The sequence below is a fragment of the Thalassophryne amazonica genome, chromosome 7 (assembly GCF_902500255.1).
Source record: "Thalassophryne amazonica chromosome 7, fThaAma1.1, whole genome shotgun sequence".
Taxonomy (NCBI): domain Eukaryota; kingdom Metazoa; phylum Chordata; class Actinopteri; order Batrachoidiformes; family Batrachoididae; genus Thalassophryne; species Thalassophryne amazonica.
The window spans coordinates 122,388,876-122,401,375 of NC_047109.1; the positions used below are offsets into that span (position 1 = coordinate 122,388,876).

Below are 12,500 nucleotides of genomic sequence, written 5' to 3' on the forward strand. Positions count from 1 at the left end.
TGAAACAAATGCGCTGTCGTTATTCCCCTGATCTTCATGAGCTTTGTGCGGGTGAAAAAGATCCCAGATCTGTTGTATATCACAGGAGTAATGCACAAAAACAAAGGAATGCACACCAAAGCACCGAGGCGGCTGTTCACACTGCCATCTTGAAAATATGCACGACATTGAAAAGCAGCAGTACCTTAATCCCTGGTACTTCAAGCAGCACTATCTCCATCCCTGGTACGTCAAGCAGCACAACCTCCATCCCTGTTCCTTCAAGCACCACTACCACCATCCCTGTTCCTTCAAGCAGCACTACCTCCATTCCTGGTACTTCAAGCACCACCACCTCCATCCCTGTTGCTTCAAGCAGCACTACCTCCAACCCTGTTCCTTCAAGCAGCATTACCTCCATTCCTGGTACTTCAAGCACCACCACCGCCATCCCTGTTCCTTCAAGCAGCACCACCTCCATCCCTGGTACTTCAAGCAGCACTACCTTCATCCCTGTTCCTTCAAGCACCACTACCGCCATCCCTGTTCCTCCAAGCACCACCACCTCCGTCCCCATTTCTTCAAGCAGCACTACCTCCATCCTTGTTCCTTCCAGCACCACTACCTCCATCCCTGTTCATTCAAGCACCACTACCTCCATTCCTGGTACTTGAAGCAGCACTACCTCCATCCCTGGCACTTCAAGCACCACTACCTCCATCCCTGTTCCTTCAATCAATAATCAATTTCAATCAATTTTATTTATATAGCGCCAAATCACAACAAACAGTTGCCGCAAGGCGCTTTATATTGTAAGGCAAGGCCATACAATAATTACGTAAAAAACCCAACGGTCAAAACAACCCCCTGTGAGCAAGCACTTGGCGACAGTGGGAAGGAAAAACTCCCTTTTAACAGGAAGAAACCTCCAGCAGAACCAGGCTCAGGGAGGGGCAGTCTTCTGCTGGGACTGGTTGGGGCTGAGGGAAAGAACCAGGAAAAAGACATGCTGTGGAGGGGAGCAGAGATCAATCACTAATGATTAAATGCAGAGTGGTGCATACAGAGCAAAAAGAGAAAGAAACACTCAGTGCATCATGGGAACCCCCCAGCAGTCTAAGTCTATAGCAGCATAACTAAGGGATGGTTCAGGGTCACCTGATCCAGCCCTAACTATAAGCTTTAGCAAAAAGGAAAGTTTTAAGCCTAATCTTAAAAGTAGAGAGGGTGTCTGTCTCCCTGATTCGAATTGGGAGCTGGTTCCACAGGAGAGGAGCCTGAAAGCTGAAGGCTGTGCCTCCCATTCTACTCTTACAAACCCTAGGAACTACAAGTAAGCCTGCAGTCTGAGAGCGAAGCGCTCTATTGGGGTGATATGGTACTATGAGGTCCCTCAGTTTTATCTGAGTTTAAAAGCAGGAAATTAGAGGTCATCCATGTCTTTATGTCTGTAAGACAATCCTGCAGTTTAGGTAATTGGTGTGTGTCCTCTGGCTTCATGGATAGATAAAGCTGGGTATCATCTGCATAACAATGAAAATTTAAGCAATGCCGTCTAATAATACTGCCTAAGGGAAGCATGTATAAAGTGAATAAAATTGGTCCTAGCACAGAACCTTGTGGAACTCCATAATTAACCTTAGTCTGTGAAGAAGATTCCCCATTTACATGAACAAATTGTAATCTATTAGATAAATATGATTCAAACCACCGCAGCGCAGTGCCTTTAATACCTATGGCATGCTCTAATCTCTGTAATAAAATTTTATGGTCAACAGTATCAAATGCAGCACTGAGGTCTAACAGAACAAGCACAGAGATGAGTCCACTGTCTGAGGCCATAAGAAGATCATTTGTAACCTTCACGAATGCTGTTTCTGTACTATAATGAATTCTAAAACCTGACTGAAGCTCTTCAAATAGACCATTCCTCTGCAGATGATCAGTTAGCTGTTTTACAACTACCCTTTCAAGAATTTTTGAGAGAAAAGGAAGGTTGGAGATTAGCCTATAATTAGCTAAGATAGCTGGGTCAAGTGATGGCTTTTTAAGTAATGGTTTAATTACTGCCACCTTAAAAGCCTGTGGTACATAGCCAACTAATAAAGATACATTGATCATATTTAAGATCGAAGCATTACATAATGGTAGGGCTTCCTTGAGCAGCCTGGTAGGAATGGGGTCTAATAGACATGTTAATGGTTTGGATGAAGTAACTAATGAAAATAACTCAGACAGAACAATCTGAGAGAAAGAGTCTAACCAAATACTGGCATCACTGAAAGCAGCCAAAGATAACGATACGTCTTTGGGATGGTTATGAGTAATTTTTTCTCTAATAGGTAAAATTTTATTAGCAAAGAAAGTCATGAAGTCATTACTAGTTAAAGTTGAAGGAATACTCGGCTCAATAGAGCTCTGACTCTTTGTCAGCCTGGCTACAGTGCTGAAAAGAAACCTGGGGTTGTTCTTATTTTCTTCAATTAGTGATGAGTAGTAAGATGTCCTAGCTTTACGGAGGGCTTTTTTATAGAGCAACAGACTCTTTTTCCAGGCTAAGTGAAGATCTTCTAAATTAGTGAGACGCCATTTCCTCTCCAACTTACGGGTTATCTGCTTTAAGCTGCGAGTTTGTGAGTTATACCACGGAGTCAGGCACTTCTGATTTAAAGCTCTCTTTTTCAGAGGAGCTACAGCATCCAAAGTTGTCTTCAATGAGGATGTAAAACTATTGACGAGATACTCTATCTCACTTACAGAGTTTAGGTAGCTACTCTGCACTGTGTTGGTATATGGCATTAGAGAACATAAAGAAGGAATCATATCCTTAAACCTAGTTACAGCGCTTTCTGAAAGACTTCTAGTGTAATGAAACTTATTCCCCACTGCTGGGTAGTCCATCAGAGTAACTGTAAATGTTATTAAGAAATGATCAGACAGAAGGGAGTTTTCAGGTAATACTGTTAAGTCTTCATTTTCCATACCATAAGTCAGAACAAGATCTAAGATATGATTAAAGTGGTGGGTGGACTCATTTACATTTTGAGCAAAGCCAATTGAGTCTAATAATAGATTAAATGCAGTGTTGAGGCTGTCATTCTCAGTATCTGTGTGGATGTTAAAATCGCCCACTATAATTATCTTATCTGAGCTAAGCACTAAGTCAGACAAAAGGTCTGAAAATTCACAGAGAAACTCACAGTAACGACCAGGAGGACGATAGATAACAACAAATAAAACTGGTTTTTGGGACTTCCAATTTGGATGGACAAGACTAAGAGTCAAGCTTTCAAATGAATTAAAGCTCTGTCTGGGTTTTTGATTAATTAATAAGCTGGAATGGAAGATTGCTGCTAATCCTCTGCCTCGGCCCGTGCTACGAGCGTTCTGGCAGTTAATGTGACTCGGGGGTGTTGACTCATTTAAACTAACATATTCATCCTGCTGTAACCAGGTTTCTGTAAGGCAGAATAAATCAATATGTTGATCAATTATTATATCATTTACTAACAGGGACTAAGAAGAGAGAGACCTAATGTTTAATAGACCACATTTAACTGTTTTAGTCTGTGGTGCAGTTGAAGGTGCTTTATTATTTTTTCTTTTTGAATTTTTATGCTTAAATAGATTTTTGCTGGTTATTGGTGGTCTGGGAGCAGGCACCGTCTCTACGGGGATGGGGTAATGAGGGGATGGCAGGGGGAGAGAAGCTGCAGAGAGGTGTGTAAGACTACAACTCTGCTTCCTGGTCCCAACCCTGGATAGTCACGGTTTGGAGGATTTAAGAAAATCGGCCAGATTTCTAGAAATGAGAGCTGCTCCATCCAAAATGGGATGGATGCCGTCTCTCCTAACAAGACCAGGTTTTCCCCAGAAGCTTTGCCAATTATCTATGAAGCCCACCTCATTTTTTGGACACCACTCAGACAGCCAGCAATTCAAGGTGAACATACGGCTAAACATGTCACTCCCGGTCCGATTGGGGAGGGGCCCAGAGAAAACTACAGAGTCCGACATTGTTTTTGCAAAGTTACACACCGATTCAATGTTAATTTTAGTGACCTCCGATTGGCGTAACCGGGTGTCATTACTGCCGACGTGAATTACAATCTTACCAAATTTACAGTTAGCCTTAGCCAGCAGTTTCAAATTTCCTTCAATGTCGCCTGCTCTGGCCCCCGGAAGACAATTGACTATGGTTGCTGGTGTCGCTAACTTCACATTTCTCAAAACAGAATCACCAATAACCAGAGTTTGATCCTCGGCGGGTGTGTTGCCGAGTGGGGAAAAACGGTTAGAAATGTGAACGGGTTGGCGGTGTACACGGGGCTTCTGTTTAGGGCTACGCTTCCTCCTCACAGTCACCCAGTCGGCCTGCTTTCCCGGCTGCTCAGGATCTGCCAGAGGGAAACTAACGGCGGCTAAGCTACCTTGGTCCGCACCGACTACAGGGGCCTGGCTAGCTGTAGAATTTTCCACGGTGCGGAGCCGAGTCTCCAATTCGCCCAGCCTGGCCTCCAAAGCTATGAATAAGCTACACTTATTACAAGTACCATTACTGCTAAAGGAGGCCAAGGAATAACTAAACATTTCACACCCAGAGCAGAAAAGTGTGGGAGAGACAGGAGAAGCTGCCATGCTAAACCGGCTAAGAGCTAGTAGCTGCGCTAAGCTAGCGGATTCCTAAAAACACACAAAGTGAATAATGTGTAAATAATATAGAGGTGATTCAGCAGAGGAAGTGCTTTAGTTAAGGCACGTGAAGATTACACTTTGAAACAAATCGTTATCTAGTTAACTAGATCAATCTAACTACGCAGATTAAACAGCTAACAGATACAGCAAAACACCGCTGTGCTCCGGAACAGGAAGTGATACAATATCGCAGTGAGAGCCAACCACCAGTAGAGGCAAGCAAGAGCCAAATTCAAGTGGCACTACCTCCATCCCTGGTACTTCAAGCAGCACTACTGTCATCCCTGTTCCTTCAAGCACCACTACCTCCATCCCTGTTCCTTCATGCACCACTACCTCCATCCCTGTTCCTTCACACACCACTACCTCCATCCCTGTTCCTTCACGCACCACTACCTCCATCCCTGTTCCTTCACACACCACTACCTCCATCCCTATTCCTTCACACACCACTACCTCCATCTCTGTTCCTTCACACACCACTACCTCCATCTCTGTTCCTTCAAGTGGCACTACCTCCATCCCTGTTCCTTCAAGTGGCACTACCTCCATCCCTGTTCCTTCACGCACCACTACCTCCATCCCTATTCCTTCTTGCACCACTACCACCATCCCTATTCCTTCATGCACCACTACCTCCATCCCTGTTCCTTCACACACCACTACCTCCATCCCTGTTCCTTCACGCACCACTACCTCCATCCCTGTTCCTTCACACACCACTACCTCCATCCCTATTCCTTCACACACCACTACCTCCATCTCTGTTCCTTCACACACCACTACCTCCATCTCTGTTCCTTCAAGTGGCACTACCTCCATCCCTGTTCCTTCAAGTGGCACTACCTCCATCCCTGTTCCTTCACGCACCACTACCTCCATCCCTATTCCTTCATGCACCACTACCACCATCCCTATTCCTTCATGCACCACTACCTCAGTCCCTGTTCCCTCACACACCACTACCTCCATCCCTATTCCTTCATGCACCACTACCTCCATCCCTATTCCTTCATGCACCACTACCTCAGTCCCTGTTCCCTCACACACCACTACCTCCATCCCTGTTCCTTCACACACCACTACCTCCATCTCTGTTCCTTCAAGTGGCACTACCTCCATCCCTGGTACTTCAAGCAGCACTACCTCCATCTCTGTTTCTTCAAGTGGCACTACATCCATCCCTGGTACATCAAGCAGCACTACCTCCATCCCTGGTACTTCAAGCACTGCTACCCTGTGTCCATCCACAATCAGTGACCAGTCAGCATCAACCAGTAGTGCAATAACAGTAAAATAAATAAATAAAAAATGCTGATGTTCACTTTGGAATAAAAAAAAGTTGATATTTTTCATTTTTGTTCATATTGTTTTTGTTCTATTTAAATGATGAAAGCTGGTCAGATGGCCCACTTAAGACCCTTGCAGTGCCACTGCTTAATACACTAATTGGTTCAGAGTATCAAAAAGGCTTCGGTCTGCCAGTAGGCTTGTGTGGAATACTTCTGGAGGGGTTTAAACAGGCATCCACCCCCCACCCACATCTGTGGCTTGCACATGATCAAAAGCACCTACATTTGCTGAATTTTTTTCATGCTTCATATTGTCTATCAAAAAAGGCAGCCCATAAAATACAAATTATTAATTGTAGTGAATCTTCATTGTTGAGAAGATCAGAAGTGAAGGTATCTCTTTGTGTACAGAATCAACATCCAAGCACCAGCATTATCATGGAAGCCTTCTCATACTGTCTCACTTTCACTAGGTGTCCTCACTGTGCACTCGGCTCATACCGAGCCCTGTGAGCGTGTTTGCTGATCCTGCTGCCGTCTGTGGCTGCTTTTTGCTTCCAGAGTGGGAGCTGACAGAGGAGGCACAGGTTCAAGTTTCCAGGCTAAATTAAACTGTGACGCCTCCTCCCGAGTGCAGTGCAGACACTCTGACCCTCGGTCTCTGCCATTCTCTGTTAACAAGACACATTTGGATAAAACACATCTCCAGCTGGCATAGGTCAGCTGTTTTTTCTCTCAGCCTGGCTGTCTTGGGGATCACAGCACAAATACACACAGCCTGAATGAGAAGATCTCAGATTAATGTACAACATCCACACGTTCATCCAGCTTTCCTCTCAGATAATCACTGCAGACAGGTGTGTGTGTGTGTGTGTGCACTCTGATTATTGATACAGCAACAGTTGCTGCACTGTTCATACCAGCTGTCCCTTTGTTACACAAACAAAACATTCTTTTCCCGTTGACATGCTGCATTCACACACATCAGTGCTGTTAGGCCACAAAGTTACACAACCTCATTGTGATATGAGATTAAAACACATGGAAAACTCTTCAACAAAGAGGCCGGAGAGGTAGTTTGAATTTCAGAAATGGTGCAGGCTAACCTCCACACGAGTGGTGATAAATCTATGATCTGACTGAAACTCCCTGACGTCTGTGTCACACAGTTTCTATTATTAACATGTGACTTAACTGAACCCGTGAGGGATGTTCACTGACATGGTGCTTTGATGTAGCTGTCATTTGAGCAGTGGTGGGCACACTTCCGATAATCCGATAACAGATAATTATCTAAGATAATGTTTTCAGTATCGGATTATCTTTTTAGATAACTTTAAAAACCATTATTGGACAAATTATCTTCCAATTAATTTTTATCCAATTACTTTTAAACCGATAAACAAAATAAACAAAGCTAAACAGCAACAAGCATTTTTAAAATCAGTTCAGCACCCACCTGTTAAAGGTTTTGTAACAGACACATAGTTATAACCTTTGCAAACAGAAGAGAACTGCTTGTATAAAAAGCATCTCAATCCTCTGCAAACAAAAGAAAAACAGCCCCAAAAAGAAAAAAAACAAACATTTTCTTTAACACCATACCAATATGCTCGCAATATGACCTAAGTCATCCAGAGGCATACATTTTTAACTTATGTTTCAAATTTTAACCAAACTAATTTTGGTCAAGTTATTTAAAATTACTGTCATATCTGAAGTTTCATAAAGTAAAAATATCAGATACATGTTTTAGTTTTAAAATAATGTGCTAATTTTTAAGGTTTTGTGAGCACATGCTCTGCCCCGCAGTGCCTTTTGGGTAGGATGATGTAATCTCAGTACGTCACGACAGGACAAATGCATTTCAGACACTCTGTTCAGGCTCCACGGACAACAGCATTAAACTCTAGTGCCTAAAACTCTCTTGAATATATTCTCTGCGTTTATAGACGTTGATTTTTTAATTGCGTTTGTTAAATTCCACGCATTTTAAATGTGAGCAGACAGGGATTATCTAGAATTTGTTTTGAAAGCCTCTACTGCTATCTAGCATCTACTGGCCAGTAGTGTTCATGGCAGTGTCTGGGAACCAGTAGATGGCAGTGTTTTATTTATTTTGACCCCAATTATGTCAGATGATTGTCAAATCAACTTTTTTGCTTTGCAAATGGGTTTTTTTTTGTTTTTTTTTAGCAAATGAAGTTTAAAAACAAAACAACTGCAAAATAATAATAATAATAATAATAATAATAATAATAATAACATTATTACAAGACAGCTCTGCAGTGTTTGCAGAGGCACAGTGCGAATGGTTGGATGCTGCTTGTAGCTTTCAGCAGCAGGATAACCTCACGATGGCTGACCACAATAATATATCAAACAGGTTTGATTCTCATTTGACCATATGATCGGCGATCAGGAGGTGGTCGTCAGATGCTGACCGCAGCTTGATACTCCATGAACACTACACGATGCAGGACACACGATTAACCTGAAACTTGGTCCAAAAAATTCCTGCATGAAAAATCATCTCGCACACTGTAAAGCATGTTTTACAACATCAAATGAATGTTGTAGAGAGAATGTGCGCATGTTTGCACACTTTCTCTCCACATGCAAAAAATTTTGCGATGACACTTCCAGGGCTCCGTAAAAATGCCTGTTTTTACAAATAAAAAAATGGAATATTTTACAAAAGCACATTTAAACACCAACACACGACAGATTACATCACATTCATTAATCACATTAATGTGTTGGTTTACATAATGAATGACTGAACCAATCAGTGTTTAGCAGAGGCACGTTTACCCAGAATCCTTTGCGACCTGTCTCTTTGTTACAAAATGTCAGAATTAGTGCATTATTCAACATTAAAAGATATATGTTATATTTTAACTTTGTACAAATAACAGAATTGACATTAATGGAGTTATTCTATCTGTATTAATGTTATTTATAAATCAACACCATAACTCAATATGACTTTATTTTTCAAGACCTCTGCATGACCGGAGCTTTGTCATTGATAGAGAGCTGGCTTTACAGCTGCTCTCAGGGTGCCTCTGTGTTGGGAGGGCTGTAATAAGCAAGAGCTTCCAGCAGGGGCTGAATGTTCAAAGAAAAAACTGTGGTCTTATTGTTTGGGTCTGTTATTTTTAATATTATTAAATATTGTAATTATTAAATATTGTAAATGTGCCAGAGATAATATTGGAATTTATCTGCTATTGGTTATCAGTAACTTCCAATACATTTTTGGGTGGTTTATTGTTTTATCTTTATCAAAGATAACTTTTCAGTTATCTGATTATCTGTTATCGAAGTTAATTTTTTGGTTATCTGTGCCCACCACTGTATTTGACTTGTGCTTTTCACACACATGTTATTCAGTATTTTTGGTGACAGTTTTGCTGTCATAATGACTCATCAAAGCCAGTCCAGCTCAGTAGGTGCAATACACAGCTTCAAGAAGTGCCTGCTGTCAGTAATGGATAAGTATTGAACTAAAGTCCCTGAACATTTTTTTCTGCCTGTTTTATGTATTTTGGCCTGCTGATCAAAAAAATCACCTTCAAATTTTCTGCGGGTTTGTGGGCCACAATGCAAACTGTTGATCAACCAATGCTTGGATACACTCAGTTGCAGTTAGGTTAGTTGCAGGTAGACAGGTTGTAAAAGCTGCTCACATTTACAGATGCTGTTTGGATGTTAAAAAAAACCTAATCAGTTATAAAGTTACAAACCTCATAAAAAAACCAAAACTTGATTTCTTTGTAGGTGTACTTCCAGGTACATGAAAGAACACAAAGTTGCATATGATCATTCAGTAATAATCCAGGATTTTAATTCCTTGTTGACTCAGCCATCAGGAATGTGTCTGTATGAGGTGAAAGTGTTAAACTTGTTGAGATATTCACTTATCTCCACGGTGACGTTCATGTCTTTGGGTCCTTGGCATTTGAGATTTAGAGGAGCCTGGGGAGTTTATGAAGTCATGAGGTCGCTGGACAGAGTTATTTGGTGATGCCGATACCTTTGCACAAGAACCAAGGTCCCTGTCTTACTATATGGTTGTGAGACTTGGATACTAACCACTGACCTAAGGTGATGACTGGATGTATTTGGTACTAGGCCTCTTTGGAGGATGTTTGGGGACTGTTGGAATGACTTTGTATTAAACAAGTGGTTACTTAGGGAGACAACACTCCAGAAATTTATGATGCAGCAATTTCAACAGTTAATTCAACAAACATTTCAACCAATATATATGAACATATAGAGAGAAATAGATGTTCTCCTGTCAGAGTTTCATGGTGGTACCATAATTAATGTTTAGTGGTTTTAATGTCTCCATCCACGAAACCACAAAGCCACTAAAATGTCAGCTACTTATTTTTATAAACACTACCCAATCTAAAGCACTTGGATCCCCACGGACAACACACTAGTTTAGTTTTAGTCCTCGAGCAAAAATGTTTTTACATGCAATCTCATTGTAGGATTTACATTAGCATTAGCTTTGCCCTATGCTGATACGGGCATAAGGCTTGGACAGAAAAACACTGAGTGTACATAAGTGTTATAGGTGTTACTATCGTGTTGCCTGTGGGGATCCACAGGCTCTAGCCTGGGTAGTGTTTATAAAATAGGTAGCTGACATTTTTGTGGTAAGGGTGATAATAAATTAAGCAAAGGTTGGTTAATGATTTGGAATGGCTTGTGAGTCCAGAATGTTTTTAGAACTCTAGACCTCAACAATTTTTAGAAGAAGAATTCAACCCTTTTATTTCCTGTTAATTGGGTAATTTTTTAAATGTCACTTTACTGTCTTAATGTATTTGGAAATTGTTTAGGTTCTTGTCATCATATACACTATTATTATTTTATTTCTACTTCTATTTTGTCATTTGATTTTTAAATGGCCCCATGTTTTCACTTTCTTGTGTCATCCATATATTTTTTTAACATGTTTACAATTATATTATGTACTCACATTGAAGTTAAAATCACTCACTACACTCACACTTTTAATATAAAGATGATTTACCGTCCCCTGCTAGAATGTGTGAGTCCAGACAGTAGTTAGTTACGCACGCACGCAGAGCTGCTATAAGCAGGTGATTTTATTTTGACAAAGACAGTGGCTGAAGTCATTAAAACCACTATACATTTCACTCATGGTACCAACATAAAACTCTCATGGTAATAGCAACATGAGAGTTATCTAAACTGACTAAACCAATTGAGCTACAAAACACAATAAATCAATAACACTAACAACACTGTTAAACTAACATAAACCACAAAAGCAACATTTAAAACCTCAAAACCCCAAACTCCCATGGTGCATTGCAGCGCAACCTCCGTTGTTTACGGGTTAGCTAAAACCAGTAATTACTCCAAAAATATTTGTCCAATTAACTTTCCCCTTTCACAGAGTTTATCCTTGACCCAAAATACATAAGCATGCCAAGTGGCAAATGCCAGTACTCACACACACACACACACATACACACACATGCACAGAGGCCACTTGGCTATTATAATATAGACTACAATTTCATGCAAAAAATCAAAATGTGACATTGTTGCATATCGCTCTGATTTATTTACAGTTTGCATTTAATTGTGCTTGGTATTTTTGTGAGTTTAATGCTCCATTTTATCTTTTAAGAAAATCTTTAAAAGTATTCTAACTCCAATTCTTTGAACTTCTCGGGTTGTCATCTTGCAGGACTGATTTAGCCTGGACTGAGTTACCTGATCCTTATGTCCACCAACCACAGCTCAGAGGCTTACCTTGGCATGATGAAGCCATGCCAGCCCGGCACAGACCCCCACTGCCACCCAGACCCATCTAGACTGTGGCTGGTATGTGTTGTGTTGCTTCACCTTTCAGGATATATAACTGACGCACACTTTCCACACTTCCAGCCTTAAATATTAGTCATCCACCAAAACAGTTCTGATGTAGACAGATTAGTTTGTGAGCTCAAGAGATTCCAAACAGATCCCAGCTGGTCTCATTCATTCATTCACCACATTCACTTGATTACTGTCAATATGGTGCAGGATCAGGAAGCACACGGCCGTCACAGCATTAGTCTGACTTTGTTTATTTGTGTTTTCTCTGACCTGCTGAATTTCCACCTGCATCAAACTGAACTTAAATAAATGCCACAAACCCAGAATGACCTCTGATGATGTAATCTTTGGTCTTACCTCTGTGGTCTGCTACCTGCAGGATAAAACCTCAAGTGTACTGATCCAAGTGAAAGTTCTGTGAATGATCCAATTAAGCGGTTGTGTCAGTTCTGGCTGGGGCGCAGTCTGCTCTGGAATAGCTGACACACGTTTCACACGCCCAGCAGTGTGTGTGTATGTGTGTGTGTGTCTGTATGTTGAGTGGGAGGATGGCGTAGGGGTGAGGGGAGTGCAGGAGGGGTAGGAAGAAAAGTTTCACATCAACACTAATGGAAATCCTGGTACCCCAGTCAGAACAAAAAACAGTAAGTTGAAAATAGTTGT

The 12,500-nt window shown here is 41.3% G+C and overlaps 1 protein-coding gene across 1 annotated transcript in view; it reads right to left on the minus strand.

Moving 5' to 3' along the window:
* LOC117513529 (palladin-like) overlaps positions 1–12,302 on the minus strand; it is an 85,827-nt gene extending 73,525 nt beyond the window's left edge. The window contains exon 1 of the mRNA XM_034173697.1: positions 12,195–12,302. The gene's annotated coding sequence lies outside the window, so the exon portion shown is untranslated. The remainder of the gene's footprint in view (positions 1–12,194) is intronic.
* Between the last annotated feature and the right edge of the window lie 198 nt (positions 12,303–12,500).